This window comes from Natrix helvetica, assembly GCF_964273705.1.
Source record: "Natrix helvetica genome assembly, chromosome: 5".
Classification (NCBI taxonomy): Eukaryota; Metazoa; Chordata; class Lepidosauria; order Squamata; family Natricidae; genus Natrix; species Natrix helvetica.
This window is the reverse complement of record NC_138551.1, coordinates 4,688-30,706: the sequence shown is the minus strand read 5'-3', so window position 1 is coordinate 30,706 and position 26,019 is coordinate 4,688. Positions and strand designations below refer to the sequence as shown.

The 26,019-nt window shown below is 43.5% G+C and overlaps 1 pseudogene across 1 annotated transcript; it reads left to right on the top strand.

Moving 5' to 3' along the window:
• The first annotated feature begins 9,860 nt into the window (after positions 1 to 9,860).
• On the top strand, positions 9,861 to 25,458 carry LOC309393485 (protein O-mannosyl-transferase 1-like; annotated as a pseudogene). The gene is made up of 14 exons (XR_014176865.1): positions 9,861 to 10,047; positions 13,716 to 13,822; positions 14,953 to 15,003; positions 16,165 to 16,276; positions 16,699 to 16,764; positions 17,083 to 17,176; positions 18,419 to 18,574; positions 21,476 to 21,568; positions 21,788 to 21,908; positions 22,831 to 22,928; positions 23,369 to 23,482; positions 23,837 to 23,963; positions 24,667 to 24,844; positions 25,273 to 25,458. The product of XR_014176865.1 is annotated as a protein O-mannosyl-transferase 1-like (transcript).
• The last annotated feature ends 561 nt before the right edge of the window (positions 25,459 to 26,019 follow it).

The following is a 26,019-nucleotide window of genomic DNA, read 5'->3' as shown; positions in this document are numbered from 1 at the left end:
TCCAACCCCCTGCTCAAGAAAGAGACTCTTACAGAGTCCTAGAAGAACAGAGTTGGAAGATCTAAGCCTGCAGCATTCATTACCACCCACTGGGCATTTTGCAGAAGGAATACAAACGGTTCAACGTATGGCTTCTGTGAACAAAACGGAATGATGGCCTAGCCTGTAGTGATGCTGATTGGCTTTCTCTTCTTAGGTAGAATCTGTGCAGTAGCAAAAGCTGATAGGCACTGCAAAGTAGCAATGGCAGTGATTAATTTACTACCTTAAAAATTAACATATCTAAAAATTATAAATTGAACAATTGTTATTCAATAAATAAATTAAAATAATTATAAATATATATAATTATAAATAAATTGAACACATTATTCTAAATATTCTAAATTAATTAAATTAAATTAATTTAATCGGTGAACATTTTTCTGGAGTTCCAGAGGCTATAAAATAAATGCAGGAAAGAGAACATTGAAATTATATTTTATGTTTTAATAAAGAAACATTTCATGACCCAATAAAAAGCCAAGAAACAGTTCACAGTCCCAATTTTGTTTTTAGCCATTACCTCTATCTAATGGTGGGTCCGTAATTAATGGGGAGCAATAGGGTCTGTGAACGTATGCGACCAGCCAATGTTCCGACTTAACTTTCAATCGTCTCAACTTGATAATTATACCTATTTTGATTCGACCCTTGAGGATAGGTGGCCATTCCCCCAAATCACGTAGAAATGATTTAGTACTGCAGCCTATGGGTACCACAAAAGGAAGAGAGCAAATGTCTTACATGGACTGAAACTATATCTCTGAAACAGTTTCCCCAATTCGGTGTCATGTGTCTAGGGGTGTGTGTGAGTGAGTCTTAAATTATGAGATGTGCAATTGTTCTTCTCAATGTTTATAACAAAGACAATGACTCTTCCGGAGGTTGCCATGGAGATTTCAAGAACTAGGAAGCAACAATTGGAAGGCTTATAAATAAGCCTTTAATTATCACTCTTAATCACTTGAGAAGGTTAGGCTGCTGTTACAGGTTGAGGAAGTCAAGAGTAAGAGACTATTTAGGTGAATATCAATATTCGTGTATTTGTTCTTTTTTTAAAAAAAATCTTAATTCTGTTGTTACCCTGGGTTAAATGTCCTTTGGCCTCCAGGTTTCTCAGCCACCGTCCTGCATGGGACTGACCGAGGCTGCTTGGACCTGTCCTCGTTGCACATGCTGTAACAGCCCTGCTTTGAGGAATGTACCTGATTTGTGACAATTTGGAGCGTTGTTAGGAAAAATGGTTTCTATTAAGGCTAGAATTTCTTTTCTCTTCACGTTCTTCAAATATAATTGAGCGCTACCCGAGATGTTTTCTATCAGCTGATCCCTCTTTTACTGGTGCTGGGACTAGCAATTGCCTCCCCAGTGTTCCTTGGGATCAGGTATCTTGATTGTATTAGAATCATTCTATGCAATGGAGAAACCCATTTAATGCAGTTTCCTTTTTATTAATGAAGATAAAAAATAGCATTATGGCCAATTCGCTCACACAGAGAGGGACTTCTCCTGGTGCCGTCCACTAGGCAATGCCAACGGGCGACACCAAGGAGTAGGGCCTTCTCTGTGATGGGCCCAACCCTCTGGAATGACCTCCCCCCCGACATTAGAACCACTACTGACCTCCGCTCCTTCCGGCAAAAATTGAAGACTCACCTGTTCCGATTAGCAGGCCTGGCATAATTACAACTGTCCCTCCTGGCAAATGTATTAACTGGTTATTTTAGGGGTATTGTTTTTAACTTATTGTATGTGTTTTAGGGGTTCAAAATCCTATATTTATATATATTGCTTTGTACAGTTCTTTTAATTCCATTTTTAACCTCCTCCATTCTAACTGTACATATTCAATTTTATTGTATTTTGATATATTTGGCATGGACTGTACACCGCCCCGAGTCCCTTTTTGGGAGAGGGGGCGGTCTAGAAGCATGAATAATAAATAAATAAATAAATAAATTATGGCAGTTATTTTTTTATCAAAGAAAAATCACAGAACCTTATTATTTAAGAAGATGTGTAGATATTTCAGCCTTTTTCCTGTTGATAGGGTGGAGAGAAATTGTGTTATATTTATTTCTTACATCAGGCAAAAGCAAGATTTCTTATCTGAGAGTGAATATGGATTTCTTGGAAAATATGTCTTGTTGGTGGCACAATTAACTTTATTGTACATCACGTGACTCTGCTGAGCTGAAGGTAAAAATAGCGTTGTGCAATAAGCCTTGTTCAGGAGGAAAAAAAACTTGAAGTATGAGTTAAAGCACAGAACGTGTATGTGTATTGACAAATGAGGGATCATTTCTATGAAAGAATCACATATAAACACACACACACACACACACACCTTCATCTGCTTGAGTTTATGACCCAAAGTGTTTGAGTTCCTGTGATGAATGCTAAAATATTTTTTGTTATCCTAATTCTTTAAACTAAGAATGGTATCCAGGAGCAACACAAATGCTATTTATTCTGCTCTGCCTCCTCCCCTCTGAAGGAACATCTGTGACAATTCTTCAATGCCTACCACAACAAATAGGAGTACCGCATTGTGGATGCACTGGAGACACCAGTAAAGTGAAAATCCAGCTCCTTATTGTTACTTGAATTGTCTTTTCCTAAATGCCTATATCGTTTGTTTTGGGGCGCAACTGCGGAGTATGAATCTGTAGCTGGTAACCAGCTGATACGGCTTCTTTTTCTGAGGATGAAAAAGTCAACAGTAAACATCTCTTATATTGTATGTAAGATAGCGTGCTTGATATAGAACTATTCAGAATTTCCATTTCTAAATATTTCATATAGATTTTAATGGTATATTTTTAACTTTTTATTTAAATCATACCTGATAATTAAATATTCAAATTATAGGCCATTCTACATATGAAAGTATGCCTCTATCAGTGAGGGGCAAAAAGTAAACAAAATAGTAGCCCCTTGTATGATGAAGAAATTGAAGGAAAATTGAGTGTGTAAATCTGGGCAAGATCCTGAATTAGAAATTGTTGCTAAACTAAAATAATATCTGGATACTCTCTCTTCAAATTGTAACTTGTTTACTGGTGATTCCTTTTATTTATTTGCTTACTTATTTCTGCAACATCACAAGTACCCTAATGGTTTTTTAAAAACACATACTTGTATATTTATATATCATGAACTTGAACGACTCTGAAGAAAGCTGTTTCCTTAATATGGTATCATCTTGTAAATATACATTTTTGTATTGAAACACGGCTGAGTTTAGATTCCAGGCCTCACCTGTTATTTTAGCATGTCATCGTCAATACAAGTTGGATGCGTTTTTTAAAAATGTGAGCACTCAGCAGTGACAACCTCAATGCCACCCTTCTGTTAGGCAAAATTCATAACTTATACTTGGAGTAGTAATGAAAAGAATAACGATAACAGGAGCACCAAAGGCACACCCATCTTATAAGTTTTTGAAGAGATGTAATATTTCCACGATGAACATTGCATGCTTCTGAGGTGTTTTGTTAAATTTTGTTTTTGCCTTCCAATCCTCCAAGAAAAAGAAACCTTTCAAATTATTTCATCAACATCTGCAAAAATTTCCAAAAGAAGAAAGAAAGGCTCTTAAATCATTGCTCAGTCTGTCTCTAAAATCCATGTCATGGTTTAGTGATTGTGTACAGGGTGTATCTTGAAAACTCATGTAAAAATGTGTTGTACAAAGGCTGTTAATCCCAGCCTTGCGAATAAATATTTCAAAATATACACATACACACACCCCTTCCCACCACCCTTTTCATGACCTTCTCTTCTTGCTCTGAATAAATAATAATAATAATAATAATTAATGGAACAAAAAAGAAAAGGACATTGAAAGTAGCATGTCAGTTTTGGCTCGGTTGAAATAAGAGCACTCCAGGAGACCTTGGGGCCGCTGCAGGTGGTTGTCTTCAGTAAGGATTGGTTCCTTCGTGCACCTGCTTCAAAGGGCCACGTAGGAAACAGTAACACTAAACAATAACAGTTTATTGATTAGTCAGGAATTTTAAAGGGTTATTTCTGAGTCCCTTTATTAAGCAGGAATTTTTTATTGTGCACTGAAATAGGAGTAATATTTTATTGCAATGATACTAAAGTGCTGCAAACGTGGATATCAACTGCCTGATGCCCAACTGATAACGCTCTAAAGGGCTAATTTGGGGAGGGAGGGGGGGGAGAGAGAGAGATCCTCAACCCATGAAAGGGTTTGTACCTTTATCAAGATAAAAGTAGAATTCCTTTAAACTGATGCAACCTTGTACTTCCATAAGTAGACATCATGGTCCCTGAGTTTATTTTTGCTTTGGAAAACACAAATGTATGTTTCTTGAGCAAGCTGATAGCGATGCTGGTGGCTGTCCCAAAAGCCCGCTTAGGTTAAAGTCCTTACGATGCCCCATTTTACTTTGGCTTCTCGATTAGCACTGAATTACCTTTAGAGGCTCTCCAAATTGATTTTGAAATATATTGGTTTTTGAGCCTGAATTCATGGAGCCCTAACCATGTTTGACTTCTCCATTTCCAGTGGGGTTTTCCTATGCAACGTGCCTAGGGTTTCTTGGGAGACTTAGGGGTGGAAAGCTGTCAACTAGGCATAAAGAGGCTCTCCAAACTAAATTGTGATGCTGGCTTTTGGGCCAAACCTCACGGGGGGCCTAACCCTAGATGACTTTCCCAATGGGGTTTTCTCATGCAATTTGTGTAGGATTTCTAGGGAGGCCTAGGAAGGGAGCAAACAGGTCCACTATCATAAACAGTTTAAACTGAACTGTCCTCTGGGTGAGAGGAAGGGAGGGAGAGGGAGGGTAAGGTGAGAATATGGAGGTGTGAGGGTAAGCATGTGAGGATGTGAGAGAGTGGTAGAGCAAATTCTTCTCCCTCTGCAGTCAGAATCTCAAAGCTGATGTGAGTTTTGTGGAGGGAGACTGTTCAGAATCAAACAAAAGTAGAAGGCCACTTCCGAACACAAATGGCAAACAGGCAGAAGGATGGTTGACGTCTCTTCCTTGCGGATTTTGCTATCAGCTGCTAGAGTTCCTTACCCACCCACCCCTTCTTCCCTCTCTGTGGCTGACAATTCTGGGGGATTCTTTCAGATGCTTTTGGTGTAGCTGAAGCTGATTGGTCGATCCTTTGATGCCCTGTTACTGGTTCCTTTGTGTCTTCTATCAAGAATCAGATGCTTTCAAACCAGCTGGTAAAAAAATTGTTATAAATACGCAATACAATAACAAAGAAACTGAACTGAAGAATGGGTACCGTTAGCTCTCCATGAATTCCCAGAGCAAAACGGATATCGCCATTGGATTCTGAGCCTGTCAGTATGGTTAGGAGGGGGCATGCATTTTGAGCCGGCCTTATGTAGGTTTCCTGGCAAAATGCATGGGAAAATCCCATTGGGGAAAATTCCATTTAGGATTAGGGTTAGCTCTCCATGAATCTGCAGAGCAAAACTGATATCGCCACTGGATTTGGAGCCCGTCGGTATGGTTAGGAGGGGGCACGCCTTTTGAGTCGGACTTATGTACGTTTCCTGACAAAATCTATGGGGAAATCCCATTAGGGAAAATTACAATTTCTGACCAAGTGGTCAGGATTTTTCCTCTTCTGGATGCAAAATCTCTCAATTTTTAAAAACAGAAAGAAATAACATTTTTAAGCATGAAATTCAACCCTGAATCTCATCCCCTCATCCATTTTTGAATTTGGGATCAACAAAATTTGGCCTCCGAAGCACCCATAGAGTCATGATTTTTCCTTCTCTGGTGCCAAAAAGCTTGATTTTTAAAAACCGCAAGAAATACCATTTTTAAGCATGAAATTATACCCCGAATCAAGTCCCCTCATAGGTTTTTCAATTTGGGCTCAAAAAAATTTGGCCTTCAAAGCACCCATTTTTCTGACCGCGGGGTCAGGAGTTTTCCTCCTGTGGGTGCAAAAAGCATGATTTATTAAAACATCAAGAAATACAGGTGAAACCTGGAAAATTAGAATATCGTGCAAAAGTTCATTTATTTCAGTAATGCAACTTTCAAAGGTGAAACTAATAAGATAGACTCATTCCATGCAAAGCAAGATAGTTCAAGCCGTGACGTGTTATCATTGCGATGATTAAGGCTTACAGCTCCCGAAAACCCTAAATTCACCATCTAAGAAAATTAGAATATTACACGCAATCACTAAAATAAGGGTCGTACATAGAACAATATCGGACTTCTGAAAAGCATAAGCAGGCATGCGTACTCCATACTCGGTTTGGGCCCCTTCCTTTTGCAGCAATTCGTGCCTCAACGCGGCGTGGCACGGAGGCCGTCAGCCCGTGGCACCGCTGAGGCGTTACGGAAGACCAGGATGCTTCAATAGCAGCCTTCAGCTCTTCCGCATCATTTGGTCTCACGTCTCTCATCTTTCTCTTGGCAACGCCCCATACATTCTCTACGGGATTCAGGCGAGGCGAGTTTACCAGCCAATCAAGCACAGTAACCCACGGTCATCGAACCAGGTTTTGGTGATTTTGACAGTGCGGGCAGGTGTCAAGTGCCACTGGAAATGATGTTCCGCATCCCCATGAAGCTCGTCTGCGGAAGGAAGCACGAAGAGCTCCAAAACCTCTTGGTAGATGGCCGCATCGACCCTGGACTTAACGAAGCACAGAGGACCAACACCAGCGGATGACACGGCTCCCCAAATCAACACAGATTGTGGAAACTTCACACCGGACTTGAAGCATCTTGCAGCGTGTGCCTCTCCACTGTTCCTCCATACTCCGGTTGCTTGGTTTTCAAACGAGATGCAAAAGTCGCTCTCATCAGAAAAGAGGAGTTTGGACCACCGAACAACAGATCAGGTGTGTTTTTCTTTAGCCCAGGTAAGATGCTTCCGATGTCGTTTGCCATTCAGGAGCGGCTTGACAAGAAGAATACGACATTTGAAGCCCACGTCCAGGATCCGTCTGCGCATGGCGGCTGTCAATGCACCGGCTCCAGCCTCAATCCACTCCTCGTGAAAGCCCCCAACCCTTTTGAACGGCCTTTTCCTGACAATCCTCTCCAGGCTGCCGTCATTCCTGCCGCTCGTGCACCTTTTTCTTCCACAGCTTTCCCTTCCACATCACTTTCTATTAATGCGCTTCGATACAGCACTTTAGGAACATCCAACTTGTTTTGCAATTACCTTTTGAGGCTTTCCCTCCTTACGGAGGGTGTCTCTGATGGTTTTCTGCACAACTGTCAGGTCAGCCATCTTTCCCAGGATTGCGATTCCTACCGAACCAGACCAAGCGACCATTCAAAGGCTCCGGAACCCTTTGCAGGTGTTACGGCTTAATTAGCCGATTAGAGCGGGGCACTTTGAGCCTAGAACATTGCACTTGTTCACAATATTCTAATTTTCCGAGAGTGTGGATTTGGGGTTTTCGCGAGCTGTAAGCCATAATCCTCACAACGATGACACATCACGGCTTGAACTATCTTGCTTTGCATGAAATGAGTCTAGCTCATACATTAGTTTCACCTTTTAAGTTGCATTGCTGAAATAAATGAACTTTTCCATGATATTCTAATTTTTGGAGTTTCACCTGTAGAGCAAGAAAATATAAAATGCACAACGCATCAGAAAAACTTTGTCGGTTTGGAGAATTCCAGAGCAGTTTGCCTATTCCAGGTGAGTTTACAGACAACAGTGCCATCTCGTGGCGAAGGAAGGAACAGCAGCCCTTACAAATTTTTTCTTTCAACAAGAGCATGGAAGCGTTATTTTTATGACTTCATTGTTAGCGGTATGGAGCAGTGGTGGGTTCCTGCTGGATCGCACCGGATCGCGCGCGCTCCCTTTCAGCGCTCCACCTGGCTTGCGCGCTCCCTTTCAGCGCTCCACCTGGCTTGCGCGCTCCCTTTCAGCGCTCCACCTGGCCTCGCGCTCCCTTCCGGCGCTGAAACCGGAAGTACAGTCTTGCCCCGCCCCTGGCGAAGCAATGATGCCTGTCTGTGCTCCACCAGCTCGGCTGGGAACGGAGATGTTTCCTCAGCGGAGCGGAGTGCCTGAAAAGACTTTTCAGGCGCTCCGCTCCGCTGAGGAAACATCTCCGTTCCCAGCCGAGCTGGTGGAGCGCAGACAGGCGTCATTGCTTCGCCAGGGCCGGGCAAAACTGTACTTCCGGTTTCAGCGCCGGAAGGGAGCGCGAGGCCAGGTGGAGCGCTGAAAGGGAGCGCGCAAGCCAGGTGGAGCGCTGAAAGGGAGCGCGCAAGCCAGGTGGAGCGCTGAAAGGGAGCGCGCGAGCCAGGTGGAGCGCTGAAAGGGAGCGCGCGCGATCCAGTGCGATCCGGGAGGAACCCACCACTGGTATGGAGGATGCATTTGCATAAATTAGCATTATAGGATTTCTGTTGTTGCTTTAGATGCCACGATCGAAATAATTCCTAAGGTGTGGCAGGATGGTTACCGTCCCATCATGTGTTTTTCAATTTGACCTTGAAAAACGTTTTGCCTCCAAAGCCCCCATTTTTCTGACTGCAGGGTCAGGAATTTTCCTCCTCTCCTCTGGGTGCAAAAGGGTTGATTTTTAAAAAACACCGAGAAATACCATTTTGAAGCATGCAATTCCACCGCAAACGAAGTCCTTTAATGGGTTTTTCAATTTGGGGTGCAAAAAACCTCCAGCGCAGTTTGCACGTGAGTTTGCAGACAACAGCGCCATCTCGTGGCGAAAGAAGGAGCAGCAGCTTTTTAAAATTTTTACCTTTCCACATTACAGGGTCGTTGTTGTTGCTTTAAGTGCCATTGTTGAACTCTCAGTAAGGCGCGAAAGGGTGACGTAGCGGGGAAGACACTGGCTTTGTATTCCTAAGGTTGGGGGTTCAATCCTACCTAGGGTATCCTTTTTTGGGCTCAGAAAAACTTTCGCCTCCAAATCACCCATTTTTCCGATCGCAGAGTGAGGAGTTTTCCTCCTCTTCTCTTGGTTTGAAAAGTTTGATTTTTAAAATAGCAAAGAATACCATTTTTAAGAACGAAATTTTAAGCACGAAATTTAACCCTGAAAATCCTCACGGGATTTTCAATTCGGGCCGCAAAAAACTTTGGCGTCCAAAGCGCCCAAAGCTTGATTTTGTAAAAAGAGCAACAAATACAAGACGCCACACAGAAATCCACATGTTTTCTGCTAATAAAACAAAGAAAAAAAGGTAGAAAGCAAAAAAAAATATCGTTTTTTTGCTTTTTGCAAAAAATATCGTTTTGGAGCATTTCAGAGCAATTTGTCTATGGCAGGTGATTTCACAGACAGCATTTGTCTATTGCAGGTGATTTCGCTTCCCTGCTCTTGCTGAAAAATTTTTTTTAAGGGCTGCTGTTCCTTCATTCGCCACGGGACGGCGCTGTGCTCTATAAAATCACCTGCAAACTGCGCATGATTCGCTTCCCCGCTCTTGCTGAAAAATATTTTTTTTAAAGGGCTGCTGTTCCTTCATTCGCCACGGGACGGCGCGAAAGAAGGAACAGCAGCCCTTAAAAATTTTATTTTCCACATTACAGGGTCGCGATTGTTGCTTTAAGAGACATTATTGAGAGAATCATTTGCTCCGCTGTAAATAACGGCAGAAATTGGGTAATGGAAATAGATTTGCAGTCGGAGATGTGTAAAACTAGGAATTCTGGGGCCTGTAGTTTCCCTGGTAACCGACCCGGTTGCAAATGGTTAGACGGGGTGGGGTGAGCGAGAGCCCATGGGCTGCTCTATGGTTTCTTGTTCCTATGGCAACTGTCCGGGTCCGTGATGTCACCTCCGGTCCTGTCTTCCTTCTGCACGGTAGAGGAGTAGAGCGGACTACATGTTCGCCTCCTTTCTCACCCCCCCCCCATTATCATTGGTATGTCCCATCTCCGCCGCCTGAACACAGGCTCGAAAGCGAGCGCATTCCTGGAAAAGGGCGAGAAGGACGGGGAGAAATTAAGGCGGTTGAACCTAGCAGGCGAGCCAGAAGCAGAAGGGATCGGGTAAGTTTCTCGAAATAATCGGGAAGAAAGCGAAAGCAAACCCCCGGGTATTAATATCGATAAGATTTATACACAAATATTTTTACCAGGCGTGCATAGCCAGCCGGAGCGTAAAAGAAGAACGGGTTGGTGCAAAAGATGGACGCAGAGAGAATTAATTGCTGGAGAGAGTTTGCAACTTTGCACGCTCCAATGCTGGTTTGTGGTGTTTTAACAGGCATTGTCGCACGATATAAGGATTGATGGGTATTTGGCGAACGCTGATGCTTCATATTGTGGTTGGTCGTTCAGTCAGCTAGATAGAACAGAACAGAATAGAATAACAGAGTTGGAAGGGACCTTGGAGGTCTTCTAGTCCAACCGCCTGCTTAGGCAGGAAACCCTACAACACTTCAGACAAATGAACCGTCCAATCTCTTTTTAAAAACTTCCAATGTTGGAGCATTCAGAGCTTCTGGAGGCAAGTCGTTTCACTGATTAATTGTTCTCACTGTGAAATTTCTCCTTCGTTCTAAGTTGCTTCTCCCCTCGATGAGTTTCCACCAGTTGCTTCTTGTCCTGCCCTCAAGTGCTTTGGAGAATAGCTAGACTCCCTCTTCTTTGTGGCAACCCCTGAGATATTGGAACACTGCTATCATGTCTCTCCTGGTCCTTCTTTCTCTTAAGCTAGACATACCTAGTTCCTGCAACCGTTCTTTATACGTTTTAGCCTCCAGTCCCCTAATCCTCTTTGTTACTCTTCTCTGCACTCTTCCTAGAGTCTCCACATCTTTTTTACATCCCGGCGACCAAAACTGGATGCCGTATTCCAAATTTGGCCTTACCAAAGCATTATAAAGTGGTATTAACACTTCACGTGATCTTGATTCTGTCCCTCTGTTGATGCAGCCTAGAACTGTGTTTAGACCGGATCTGGCATTAATGTCATCAGTTCTGAAAAGGAGTAGGGTTTGGGGGGAGAGGAGGAGGAGGAGGGGAGGAGGACTGTGGGGTCCTTGGTGCTCTTTGAGCTTGTTTGTTTTCTTGCAGACGTTTCATGACCGAACCAGGTAATGTCAGAAGTGCTGAAAAGGAGTGGGAATGGAGGAAGGAGAAAAGGAGGAGTAAGAGAAGGATACACAATGCATCTGAATAGTAGGATTTGCATCAGTTTTGCAGCCAATGGAATATTCATAAACACACTTTCAATAATAACCGCTCCATCACCAAAAGCTTTTAAGAAGTGATGTGAGAGCTATGTGTTCAGAAGGGTATCGGGTCTTCTGCTTGAGCTGGAGGTTGGACTAGAAGACCTCCAAGGTCCCTTCCAACCTAGTTACTCTGTATCTGTATCCATGTATCAAGGACCCAGGAAAGGCAGATGTTGTGGTTGTATGGGGTTAAAGGCATTGCATAGCTTTCTAATTTGTTATCTTCTCCAGTTTTTTCTCTTCTGCTATCTCCCAAATACCGTCACTCTCCCCTGTTATTATTCTTATGGCTTGTTGCTCAATCAGCCAAATATTTAGATTGCATTTGGCATTTTGGGCCACCTATCCCTGTAGCTCAGGGTTAAACCGGGCTCCTTGCTGCCCTCTGCACTCAGTTGGTTCATTGCAGGCTTTTCATTACCCTACTAAGGTACATCACCAATGTTAGTGAACGCGGGGATTTGCTCTCTTGTTTATATACAGTAGCTCGCCTTGCAGGTGTGGTTTTCTCCTTGGTAATTCCTCAATTAAGATACTATTGTTTGCTTGATAGTCTGAAGTTAATCCCTGCTTATCTAATTATGGGCAGCTAGAGGGGGGGTGTTGTCGTGTTTTTATTTCCTTACGTTTTTATTGTTTCTTTTCAATGATGGCGAAAGATCTTTATCTCTCTGTGTCTGTGGATGGCTGACTGGTATGAATAACATAACTTTTCCAACAGTTTTGAGAGCGTGCCTGATTTTTATTTTTTCCCGAATGGGACCGATTTTCCTTTTTTTTTTAGATGCTCCCAGGTTATTCTGTAAAATGCTAGGATTCTTAAAGCAGCCAATTGTCTTTTCGGTGGAAATAAATGTCAACCTGGTGGTTTTGACTGTGGTTGGATTGGTCAGCCGGCTGTGTGATCTGTCCTATCCCAGAGCTGTAGTGTAAGCAAACATATTCCTGGAACCTAGACGATACGGCATTAAGTAGAAAAGGGACAGAAGAGGGGGGGGGGGCGAAGTAGAAAAGAAAATAATAGCATATAAGTATACATTCAAAAGTAAAATACAAAGCGGCGGGGGGGGGGACATAATCAGGATAGATTTGAGAAAGAAAGGGAACCAGGAACGATACCAAGTTATTTTTGGCTTTGCAGAAATGCCACCCCAAGAAAATAAAAATTAAGAGCTGGAAGAGATACCTACAACAACCGAAAAAGAAAGGAAGAGAGGAGGAGAAGAGAGGAGGAAAGGAAGGAAGATAGAGGTGAGAGGAAGATGGAAGGAAGAGAGAGAGAGGGGTAGGAAGGGAGAAGCAGGGGAGTGGTAAGAGAAGAAGGAATGGAAAGGAGAGGAGGAAGGAAGGAAGTAGAGAAGGCAGGTAGGGAGAAAAGAAAGTGAAAAATAAGGTGGTTTCAAAACAGGCGAGGGATGGTAAACAAAGCAACCCAAACAGTATGTTTTAATCCTGTAAACAGAACGTCAAATGCATAAGAACGATGAATGTAAAAAAGAAGAATAACTATGTGAAAGTATGCCTATAATTTTATGTAAGAAAAAAAGTCTGGGGAAAAAAACCCCATATTCCAATATATGGGGATGCCATAGATTTAGTAGACTAAAAATGTCGGTATCAACAATGGCTTTTCCGGGAATTAAAACAAAACTTTTCTTTCTGTCTGTTTATAAAGACCGTCTGCGGAAAACCTCACCGTTGCGTTTTTAAAAGCTTTTAATCTAAACACATAAAACTATTTATTATTCAGTCCACCTTTTGGCATGTGAAAAAGCCCTTGAAAATAAATTGAGATTAACATTAATCGAGTTGTCACAGTGGACAATGGAGCTCAGACGGAATCGTGGCTGAATGGACGAATAGAAGTAAACCGCTAAATTTGGCTTCGTGCTACATTGTTCTTCTGTTATGAAAGATAGTTTGCTACTTACAGCCCTAATTCAGGCCAAAACTTTAAGTGCCAGTTGCTAAAAGTCAGTTTTGCCTCCTTTTGTGACCTTGCTTGGCACAGATGGTAAGTGAATCTCAGAGGTTAATTGAAAATCACTTAATAAACCAAGTTACTACTTTAACAACAGCAGTAATTCAATTACCACCATTTTTCACAGTAAATGAACGTTGCAGCACTCCGACCCGGTCGTGATCCCCTTTTATGACATTACGACAAGCAAAGTCCATTGGGAAAACCAGATTCAGTTAACAACCCGAGTTCCCAATTTAAAAACTGCAGTGATTCACTTAACGGCCGTGGCAAGAAGAGTCGTAAAAGGGGGCAAAGCTCACTTAGCAAATTTCTCACTTGGCAACATACTCAATTGTGGCCGTACGTCAATAACTCTCTGTAACTACAACGCTTCTTGTTTTGGAATTGAAATCCGGTGAGTTTTCTCTGTTGGGGTGACACATCCAATTATTTGAAGGGTTTGATGAGAAATATATATCTCTTTTTAAAATTTTTATTTTATTGCTTTATTCCAGTTTTGATGAAGTTTACTACGGCCAGTTCCTCTCCTTGTACACGAAGCGGATATTTTTCATAGATGATAGAGGACCGCCATTCGGCCACATGCTTTTCGCTCTCGGAGGTATGCTAATTTTCAAAGAATTCATCTTGCAATAACAAATAAAGGCACTTCTCCCTACTCTCTACTGTCGGGAATTGGAGTAATATTAGGCCACCTACAACCTATGCCCGGCCATTTTGGCGAAGGGGGCTGGGTTTCAGGAGGTCAAAAATGCTGTATTCGGTGTGTATAAGACACACCCGTATTTTCAGCCTTTTTTTTTTTTTAAGAATTTTATTAGTTCTTACAAACATTTACGGGAAGGGGTAAATAGGTATACAAAATTTTTTGACAGTTACATCGTGCGAAAGGTAGAAATCCCCCCAAATCTCACAACTTTTACAGAAGAAAAAACCAAAAAGTAAGAGATAAACATTGGCAGCATTTTGTTTTACATTGTATCAACCATATATTCAATCATCTCATATGTCACTTCCAACAATTACATTATATCAACAATTGCAATGATGTTTCAAATATACTTATTTTTGTGACCTGAGTCTTTTCAATATTGCTTCCTCCCTGCTGTCTTCTGGCAGAGCCACGGCCCGTCCCTCCTTCATATCTTGCGTACTGTCCCCTGTCAGATTTTCAGCCTCTTTTTTGAGGGAGAAAGGTGCGTCTTATACTCCGAAAAATACGGCAATCAAAACTTGAGCCACGAGGCCATGACATTCCTGCCCCGATTAAGGGTTTTATATAATGGAGCTCCCGTTCTTTCCTTCGGGGATATCTTCCTCTTCCCCTTTTTTGATAGTCATAATACCTGAATTTCATAATTTATGCATCAAGCTTTGTTCCTGGGCAGGAGTTTAATGTATTCTAATATTTTAGGACCCTTGGTTCAAACATTTTTATTATGAAGTGTTTGTGCGGATTTACATATTATCTATTTTCTACGTATTTTTATTTTTGTTGTGCGCCACCCAAAATCCATGGCAGTGGAACATCGGGGCTATATGTCAATTCAAATAATAAAATATTTGAACTGATCACTGCGTTTGTCAAACTTTACAAGATGTGTGTAGTATCTAGATGGAGAAGGGGGAGGGGGCGGGAATCGAGGTATCGCTGAAAAAAAATACGGATGCAGTCAGATCTTTAATTTAAGTTTTGACCATGGAAAATTTATTTTTCTCTTTCTTTTTCAGGTTATTTAGGGGGATTTGATGGAAATTTTCTGAGGAAGAGGATAGGAGCAGGTAAAGCGGTTTATGATTCACCCTCCAGCTAAACTGTTTTCAAACTAGAGGGGGGGGGAATAAAGGAAACTATAATGCTAGGGACCCGGTGGCTCAGCGGCAAAGATGCTAAACTCGTTGATCATAAATGTTGGCAGTTTGGCGGTTCAAATCCCTAGTGCCACGTAACAGAGTGAGCTCCCGTGACTTGTCCCTGCTCCCAGCTTCTGCCAACCTAGCAGTTCGAAAGCACGTGAAGAAATGCAAGTAGAAAAATAGGAATCACCTTTGGTGGGAAGGTTCCATGCGCCTTTGGTGTTGAGTCATGCCGGCCACATGACCACAGAGATGTCTTCGGACAGCGCCGGCTCTTTGGCTTTGGAATGGAGATAAGCATCGCCTCCTAGAGGTGGGAACAACTAGCACATATATGTGAGGGGAATCTTTACCTTTATAATGCTAAAGGCGAAACGGTCAGAGCGCGGTACTGCAGGCTACTTCTGCTGGCTGTCATCTGCCTGCAATTTTGCAGATCGAATTGGCTCAAGGTTGACTCTGCCTTCCATCCTTCCGAGGTCGGTAAAACGAGGACCCAGATCGTTGGGGGCAAAAGGCTGACTCTGTAAACTGGTTAGAGAGGGTTGTTAAGCACCGTGAAGCGGTATATAAGGCTAAGTGCTATTGCTACGCCTGCATTTTTGGTTGGTACTGATTTTCCACGATTCTATCCTAGAATACAGCTCCAATGTGCCCATCTGGGCTTTGCGGCTGCTACCAGCCAGAGCTGGTGGCTTACGCATCCCCTTGGCGTACCAAATCCTGGTCGAGTTGCATTTCACCCATTTCGTTGCCCTGGGTGCTGCAGTCCTGATTTTACTTGATAAATAAGATCTCGTTCCTTTCAATCCTCTGTTGATGCCATCCTTGTCATTGTTGTCGGTCCTTGCAACAACCGGTTGGACAAACTGGCTAAATCCCACTCCTGTCCTTATCTTTATATTTCTTGCTGTAACTGGGGTCCCCCAACCTTGGCCACTTTATGACTTGTGGACTTCAGTTCTTAGAATTGTGGGAGTTGAAGTCCATAAGTCGGAAGTTGGAGACCCCTCCTGTAAAAAGCTCATAGAAGGATCGGTATGGGGAGAGGGAGCAATTCTTATTTTTCCTTTTGTGTTTCCACAGAAAATTCACTAATAACTCAATCCAGGTCGATGCTGCTGGAGTCCATTTTAATATTTTTCATCCTGCTGGCAGTTTTATCTTATCTGAAGTTTCATAACAGTCAGAAACAGAGGTAAGAAGAAATGACTTTAATGTTCCACTATTGTTTTCATTTAAGCATGAAGTTATCCAAATCAGGCCAAGCAATAAAGTGTCTTTTGCATTTACACTAAGGGGACGTATGCCCCAGACTAACATGGTTTATAAATGGTGTTTTAAGGCTCAGCCAAACCCAGATGGGGATGAATTCTGCAACACAACCGGGCTGAAAACTTTTCTGTGGGTTTTTTTTTTTTGTGTAGTACATAACATACAGGTTATTCCTCAGCTTACAGCCACAATTGAGCCTGACATTTCTGTCTTTAAGGAAGACAGTTATTAAGTGCATTTTGCCCATAACCTTTCTTGTCACAAATCTTAATTGAATCCCTGCAGTAGTCTGGAATGTCATTAGGCTGACCTGTGAGTAAATATGTTTTTCTTTTCTTTTTTAAGCCCTTTTTCTACCAGATGGTGGATTTGGCTGTTACTAAAAGGCGTCTCCTGTTCCTGTGCAATTGGGTAAGCTTATCTCTTGATGGTGTGCTAAGATATTTCATAACTGCTTTGTTCATAAGCCTCTTAGCCGCTTCTAGAGATGAGTTTAACACTCGTGGACTTCAACTCCCAGAATTCCCCATGCTGGCTGGGGAATTCTGGGAGTTGAAGTCCACAAGTCTTAAAGTTGCTTAAACGTTAGATACCTGTCTTAGATCTTCTGGCTGTCTCCACTTCCCTTAGATCTTCTGGCAGTCTCCATCAATTTGTTGTCTATGTGTTCTCCTTACCTTCTCCTTCCGATTGGCTTGTTTGGGTTGACATTTCCTGCTTGCTTCGCAGGGTGAAATACACGGGCCTCTTCACTTACCTCCTAATTCTGAGCCTGGCGGGGATCCATTCCTGGCAACTGGTTGGAGATCGCTCCTTGTCCAACGTAAGTCGGAGGATGAAATGGGACGCAGTCGCTCTGAGATGATGGAAGTTGATCTCCAGGCCTTCTGGAGAACTTTGGATTTCAGAATCTGTGGGTTTTAATTTTACCCAGCAGTTTCTCTTGGGACGTGTTCAGTCAAGGTTGCAAGGAATGTGGTTTCCCATACCTGTTTGATGGTAAAATTGTGAGTATTGGTAAGTTAGAGGCAAGACTCTCTAACATAGAGGGTGTCATATCCATCAATGATAGATAGATAGGTAGATAAGGTTAGATAGAGGAGGGTGGGGAGGGAGATTAGATAGATATAGATGATAGATAGGTAGATAGATAGATAGATAGATAGATAGATAGATAGATAGATTGATAGATAGATAGATAGATAGATAGATAGATAGATAGATAGATGATAGATAGATAGATAGATAGATGATAGATAGAAAGAGAAAGAAAGAAAGAAAGAGAGAAAGAAAGAAATAAAGAAAGAAAGAAAATGAGAGAAGGAGGGAGGGAGGGAGAGTGGAGGAGATGATAGAAGACAAAGAGGCTGGTTGATAGATTTCATTTTTATTGGGGAAAATCCTCCTAAACGTTTATGACGGTTAAATGAATTAAACATAACATCAAATGATCATGAATACATATCTCTGTCATATCTTATTTGGAATTAATTCATGTTTTTCGGTATGCTGCCTAGAGTTACCTTGTGTGAGACTGGTTACCATGTAAATTTGATAGACAGAACGATAGTGTCTGTCTGATTGATTGATTGATTGATTAATTGAATGAATGAATTGTTGGAGAGCCAGTTCTAGTAGTGAAAGTGCTGGTGTATTAAACCAGTAGACTGTGAGTAAATGAAAACTGCCTGGGTGACTTTGAGCCATTCCCTCTCTCTCTCAGCCGAACCCACCTAACAGGGTGGTTGTTATGGGGAAAATAGGAAGAGGAAAGAGTATCAGGCCCATGCAGGCACTTGAATTATTTCAAAACATTAACAAAGGCAGGGCAAAAGGAATAAAATAAAATTTTAATTGATTTATGCTTAAACAAGGAGCCCTTCTCCTGATCTCTCTGACACGCAGAGACACACACCTGTTAAAGTTTTAGGGCCCAGATTATTTAGAGTGAGTTATTTTAGCCTTATTAAGATAAATTAGGATTATTATTTAGCTTCGTCCTGCAATATTTCATTGAGAAAACACATTAGGACAAACGTGAACTCTTCTGCCTTTTCCATTTTAGGTCTCTGTACTCGGCCATTTTCTGGCCGGGGGGTTTTGCTCTCCTGATCCTCCCCGGCGCTGTCTACCTCTCTTTTTCTACATCCACTTGATTTTGCTGTACCGATCCAGCCCCCACGATCAGATCACGAGCAGCGCCTTTCAAGCTAGTTTAGAGGTGAGACCGAGCTGCGTCTGGGGCTAATTGATCAAAAATAGAGAAATGTTGGAGTCCTTCCTTCCACATCCTTTTCATTTCTTTTCTTTCCTTCCCTGTTCTTCTTCCTTCCTCTTTCTTTCTTTCTTTCTTTCTTTCTCTTTCTTTCTTTCTTTCTTTCTTTCTTTCTTTCTTTCTTTCCTTCCTTCCTTCCTTCCTTCCTTCCTTCCTTCCTTCTATCTCCCTCCCTTCCTTCCTACCGTCCTCTTTTTTTATTTATTTATTTATTATTTATTTATTTATTTATTTATTTATTTATTTATTTCCTCTATCCATCCTTTCCTCCCACCCTTTCCTTCTTCCCTCCCTCCTTTCCTTTCTCTTTCTTTCTTCCTTCTTTCCCTTCCACTGTCTTTTTTTTCTTCCTTCATTCCTCCCTTCCTTCTCTCCCTCTTTCTTTCTTTCTTTTTTCTTTCCCTCTCTCTCCCTTTCTTTCTTTCTTTCTTTCTTTCTTTCTTTCTTTCTTTCTTTCTTTCTTTCTTCCAGAGGAGCCAATTTTCTCCCCCCACTTTTGGAACTTTTACTTTTGTTTTTTTACATCCATTATATGTTAATTGGCCATCAACAATGCTGATTTATTTCAACCCCCTGCTGGACTTTATCTGCTCTTCCTGCTTTCTTTTTTTATGTATTGGGATTTACTCATTTCTATACAGGTAGCCTTCAACACGGCCAGAATCAAGCCCAACCTTTCTTTTGTTAAGTGAGACATCCACCCTGTTTTGCGACCTTTCTTGCCGTAGTTGTTAACTGAATCACTGCTATTGTTCACTTAGTGACACATTTATTAAGTCAGTCTGGCTTCTCCGTTGACTTTAGAAAGTCGCAAAAGTGTCCTCGGGACACTGCTACAGTCATAAGTCCATGTCAGTTGCCAAACTTTCGAATTTTGATCAGGCAACCGGGAGGTTGATGCCATGGTTGTAAGTGTGAAAAACAGTCGCAACACCCTCTTTTAATTGGGGTTGAACCTTGAATGGTCACTAATATGAACTCCTAAGTCAATCACCAAAGGTGATTCCTATTTTTCTACTTGCATTCTTTACGTGCTTTTGAACTTCCAGGTTGGCAGAAGCTGGGACAAGTCACGGGAGCTCACTCCGTTACGCGGCCCTAGGGATTGAAACCACCAATCTTTCTGATCGACAGGCTCAGCGTCTTGGCCACTGAGCCACCACATCTTGATCGTCAATCTAATATTAATCTTTGTGTTAATTTCTTGGTGGCTTTTTTGTTGGTTTGCTCTCTTTTTTGGCTTATTGTCTCTTTTGAATGATATACACATGTTGTTTATATCTATGTGACTGACGATGGCCAGTTTGGCAAAGGGCCAGGCTCTCAGGAAGAAGACCAAACTTCACCAAGCTCAGAGAGCATGACGTTTCTCTCTCTTTTTTTTGTGTGATCTTGCTGACATCAAAGGGCTGATATCTCTGTCTTCTCTTCCTATTAAATGCAGAAAACAAATATTATTGTCCCTGTGACCTAAAAGAGCCCTTCGGATTATCTCGCGTTCCTTCTTTTCTGCGATTAAGTCTCATTTCCTCTGTATCTTCCCCAGGTATGAAAACGGGCGGGGCAGTTCCCATCAGCAACAGGTAACCTGCTATCCTTTTAAGGATGTGAATAACTGGTGGATCATCAAGGATCCTGGAAGGGGAGCCTCTTTAATTAGTCCTCAACTTACGACAGTTCATTTAGTGATTGTTCGAAGTTACACGATACTGAAAAAAGTCAAGACAGTTTTTCAAACTTACGACCGCCGCAGCGTCCCCGTGGTTATATGATCAAAATTCAGATGCTTGGCAGGTGACTCGCACTTATGATGGTCTCAGTCTCCCGAGGTCGTGTGATTACCCAAGCAAAGTCAGCGGGGAAGTGAGATTAATTTACCATCCCTGTTGCTAAACAAACAGCTGCAGCGATTCACTTAAAACCACGGTGGCACGAAAGGTCGTAAAATGGGACAAAACTCACTTCACAAATTTCTCGCTTAGCAATATAAATTTTCGGCTCAGTTACGGTTGTAAGTCGAGCATTACCTCTACTTTATTTGCCCAAGCGTGACAGTCAGGAGGCTGTGAGTTCGATCCTAGTCGGAGGCAGATATTTCTCTCTCTGGGCATACCAAAAATGTATCTGCTGAACAAAACACCTCATTGGCGACAGGAAGGGCATCCGGCCAGTAAAACACACCGCTAACTCCACTCAATTGCCCAGACTCCACCCCACAAGGGATTATTGGGTCATTTAACGAAGATGAAAGACGTACTCAGTATATTTGCAAGGCAACAGAGAAAATAATAATAATACTAATAAAAGGGAGAAGTAACTCGGATAATAAAAAGGAATAAGTAATCACATTACAGCCTCACTTAGTGGGTTGATGTACTTTGATATATCAAATTTGATATACTGTATATTTGAAGGGACACAGTGGTTCAGTGGCCCCGAGCTTGTCAATCAGAAAGATTGGCAGTTCGGCGGTTCGAATCCCTATCATCACGTAACAGAGCGAGCTCCCGTTCCTTGTCCCAGCTCCTGCCAACCTAGCAGTTCGAAAGCACATAAAGAAACACAAGTATAAAAACAGGGACCACCTTTGGTGGGAAGGGGACAGCGCTCCGTGCACCTTCGGCATCGAGTCCTGACTTTCAACTTGGTGGGGAAAACTGGGAAGCTTTCAGATTTGGGTTTTCCCAGATGTGCCAACATGGCTCTGCTCGGACTCTGATTTACTTTTGGATGCTACTTGGAACCCTGACAGTATCAGATGCTGAAACTCCATGACGTGGTAGGAGCAACGAAGGCAGAGTATTAGCCAAATTGCAGCATCAGGAAGCGTCTTTTTCAAACACACAGGAAATTGTGAACCGCGACTCGGATAATGAGATTTGGAAAACGATGCTGTCCGAAGTCAGACCGGTCCATGTCAACACGTCGGCCGTGTTAAAGGTGAGTAGGCTTGGAGTCTCACCCTCTGGTGTTTCTTGCAATGTCACAGAGAAGGCACGCAGTCAGAATAAGAGTTGGGATAAGAGTTGGAAGTCTTAGAAGTCTTCTAGTCCAACTACTCTGTACCATTTCAGGCAAAGATCTCCCAGATCTTTCAACCTCTTGAAGCATTTTAAACCTCTTAAAAAAAAAGCATTCCCTTCTTTTTCTCCCCTCCAGCTGAGCGGAGCCTCTCTTCCCGAGCGGGGGTACCGACAACTGGAGGTGATTGGCGAGAAGATCTCCAAGGGGGACCACCAAAGCATGTTGCGGAACGTGGAAGAACACCGATATGGCAAAAGTTAGTTTTTATGATGGGGTTGGCAAAGAAAGGTTCTGAAAGAGCCACTTGGACCCATTTCCCCACAGAAAAAAGAAAACACCGGGGGACACGGAACCTGCCTGAACTATTTCCTGAGCAGACACAAAACTAGCACGTGGAGTTGAATGAAAGGTTCTGTTTCCTCCTGAAACTTTCATTGGGTTTATCCATGGTTGGACTACCAGGGGTGGAAAAGCTAAGTACATCGCACACTGCAGGTTGTGACGGAAATGGAGCCGCAGCAGAGGTATGAAAGAGCCACATGCGGCTCCAGAGCTGCAGATTGCTGACCCCTGTTTTAAGAAAACCTCTGTATGTGAATGAAGGTTCCCTCCCCATTCAAAGTTCTGGAAAGACTTGGTTTTTTCCCCCCACTCAGTCCATACTTGGAGAAATTGACCTCGACTTAACTAAAAAATTCCCGTTGCCAAAAGAGACTGTTAAGTGAGTTTTTCCCCATTTTGCGACATTTCCTGCCTTGGTTGTTAAGTGAATCACTGCGGCGGATAAGTTAGTAACCTGGTCCTTGAGTGAATCTGATTTCCCTGTTGCTTTTGCTCATCAGAAGGTTGGAAAAGGTGATCACGTGGCCCCCGGGACACCACAACTGTCATAGGTACATGCCAGTTGCCAAGTGTCTGAATTTGCGTGGGGAGGCAGCAACGGTCATAAGTATGAAAAACGGTCATAAGTCGCTTTTTTGCAGTGCTGTTGTAAGTTCAAACGGTCATAAAATGAACTCTTGTAAGTCAAGGGTTTGACCCAAATGCTCCTCTGAGAGCAGCGGTCCACCCTACCTATCCCAGGTGGGTTTAGAGATTCCCCCCAAGGGATTGTGGGAGAAAGGTTTTGCCCCAACTAACCTGTTTTTTCAGATCTCTCTCGTTTTAATCCTTTGCAGGCCACGAGCAGAAAGAAAGAGAGGTGGAATTGCATCTGCCCACTCAGATCAACATTAGCCATAATCTCACCTTTGTTGCCAAGTTCACCGAACTGCAGGTGAGAGAAAGGTCCAGAAAGTCAGTCTACGATAAAGTCACAGTGTGGACTTCATTTCCCAGAATTCTCAGCAGCAGGTGTACTCGTCCAGGGGATTCTGGGAATTGAAGTTCCATTTATTGATTTTTGTCAATACCTTGCCACTTCCAATTTTCCATCACGTATACACACAGCTTTATTGCCCTTCCATCCTTTCCCTCCCTTCCAGCCCTTGATGGCAGGATGCCGGCGAGGCGCCAAGCTGAACCAGGCAGAGCGCCCCCCCCCCCAAGCTATAGCCCCTAAAACACACCAGAACATTAAAGCGTGTTGAGTAAACGCTGACAGCCGGTTTCACAACTTGGGGGTTGTAGACTTCAAGCGACATTTTGAATTAGGAGCCGCATCACTCGTAGCTTGCATCGATATCCAGAATTCCCAATTCTTGTGTTTCGTTCTAGTGGAAGATCCTTACCCTGAAAAACGAGGACACGGAACATAAATACAGCTCATCTCCCTTAGATTGGATCACCCTGGAGACCAACATCGCTTACTGGTTCCATTCCAGCTCAGGGGTGATTTTACTGGATTTTTATGTGGACTTTAGAAATCATGTTTTCTGAAATACACGCGGGCAATCTCCAGCTCTCCCTTTGTCCCAGAGTGAATTTCAACAGTCCATATCTGGCTGCCTTTTTAATCGTACAGGCAAGTCCCCAATTAACAACCATAACCGAGCCCAAAATTTCTGCTGCTAAGCAAGGCATTTGCGAAATGAGCTTTACCTCATTTTGAGACCCATCTTGCCACTACGCAAATCACTGCAGTTGTTCAGTTAGTAACACAGTTGTTAAAGCGAACCATGGATTTGGTTTATCATAAGGTCGCAAAACACAACTCAAAGCATTTTCTTAATGTTTCTTGGCCAGGCTCAAATTCACCTTCTGGGAAACCTCGTCAGCTGGACATCAGCCAACGTAGCCACCATCGTCTATGTGGTTTTGTTCTTGGGGTACCTGCTCCGGTGACGGCGAAATATCCGGGATATCCCTGAAGGTCTGGGACCTCCAACCCCGTCTCGATCTTCTATCCAAGACCCCCCTTAATTGGGTTGGCCTAGACCTGTTGCAGAGAGTTGAAGCCTTTGAGGTCTGTTTTTGCTGACATAAAATTGGCTTTAATCCTGGAACGGACCTGGGAAGTCTTCTAGCCCAGCCCCCTGCTCAGGCAGGAGAAGCTCTACCAATTTATTTCAGATTATTTCAGGTCAGGCGCATTGGGAGGTGAACTGCTGTGTGTGTTTGTGTGTGTGTGTGTGTGCGTGTGCGTGTGCGCGCAATTGCGTGAGTTGGTTGAGGGTGGGTGCCGTGTCCAGTTGGCTGTGTGGTTGCTTTGTATTCCGAGACGGGGTGGTCAGCAGGCCGGTTGTAGGCAGGGCTGTGATCCTATCGGTGTAGCAACCGGTTCGCTTTGCGTGCGCCCAGCTGAAAGTCAGAACAAAGCGGTTCACCTGAACCAGTCTGAACCGGCAGAATCCCACGCCTGGTGGTAGATCAGTGTGCCTTTTGATGGACACACTGACTCTTGTGGAGCGCCAGGCTTCGATGAACTCTCTTGCATTCACTGCACCCATCCTGCCTGAAAGGTGGTGAAACGCCCCTAAGTTCATTTCTTGTTCTCCTCTCTGCCCCGACCTGACCTGGCATTTTGTCAGGCTGAGAAACTGACTTGCCTATTTCCCTATCCCGCTCCTCTGCAGAGACTTGGCAGCAGTGGCTCCTGGCCGGAGGGATCTGCGTGGGCGGATGGGCCACAAACTACCTGCCTTTCTTCTTGATGGAGAAGAACCTCTTCCTTTACCATTACCTGCCGGCTGTCACTTTTCAAATTCTTCTGATCCTCGTCGTTCTGCAGCACACCAGCGACTTCTTTTGCAGGTAGAACAGCCGGTGTTGTGGCCCTCCAGCGTAGCTGGCGGCAGACTCAGACGGTGAGAAGGTTGGGGAGGAGCACGGGCCAGTCCTGGAGTCTGGGGAAGGCTCCGATGAGGGCTCTGTGTCGGAGGCAGAGAGGGGGCCGAGGCCATCTGGCAGCGATCAGGTGCCTTCAAAGTCAGACAGCACTGAGGCAGAAGAAGAGCTGGAGCTTGTTCCCGTTGTGCGCATGCACAGCTGCCAGGAGAAGGGAACAGGTAAAGAAGGGGGGTGGACTTGGGAGTAAGGCCACAGGCGGACCACGAATGGCCACTCTCATAGGGAATAAAAGAGGAGCCGTTTTAACCTCCTGAATAAACTCGGTCGGTCTTCCCTGCATTCTTTGTAGAGTCTCATCCTCCTTTTTTTATGCTTGTCTCTCTGTTGGACAGATCCAGCCTTTACAAGAGCATGTACAGTGCTTTGGTAGCGGCCTGGATGTCTTCCGTCTACCTGACGTACCACACCTTCCCCCCGCTCACCTACAGAGAACCGGCACTCTCGAAATCCGAGTTGCAGGCTCTCCGTTGGAAGGATAGCTGGGATATTTTGATCCGCAAACGCTAACCAAGCCTGAGAGAAACGGACGGCGGAGACGACATCCGGGGTTGGATGACCAAGAAAAAGAGAAAAGAATTCATATGAAAGATTTATTCCATTTTTGACCAGAAAACCGTATTGTCCAATTGGAAATGCTTCCCCCCCCCCCCCCCGTTTTTCTCGCAGATGTAAAATTTGTTCCAAAGGATAGCAATGTAGTTGGACAAGGGAAATAAGAGACCCTTTTGCTCACTCAGGACAGAGAAAAAGGGCGTGGAAAGAGCGCAGAGGCCTGGCTGGACAGAGACTCCTTCTACGGGTATAGGATTGTATTGTATTTGCTCATAACCTTCTCGGAGCCGAGGGCTTCCCACGGAGGAATAGCCGAGCAGAGGTGGGATCGGTTTAACAACCGCTTGCACAATTTAGAGAATACTTACCTTTCGGAACGCTGCTTGGGAAGGAAAACAGCGGAGGCACGGCAATCCACCGTGCCGCGGGACTCAGTTGAGAAAATACATGTAGGCGGAGGTGAGGGGTAGGTCACGGCTAGAACCTGTCAAATTCCACCCGACCCGCTTGCGAGGGTTAGAAGCACC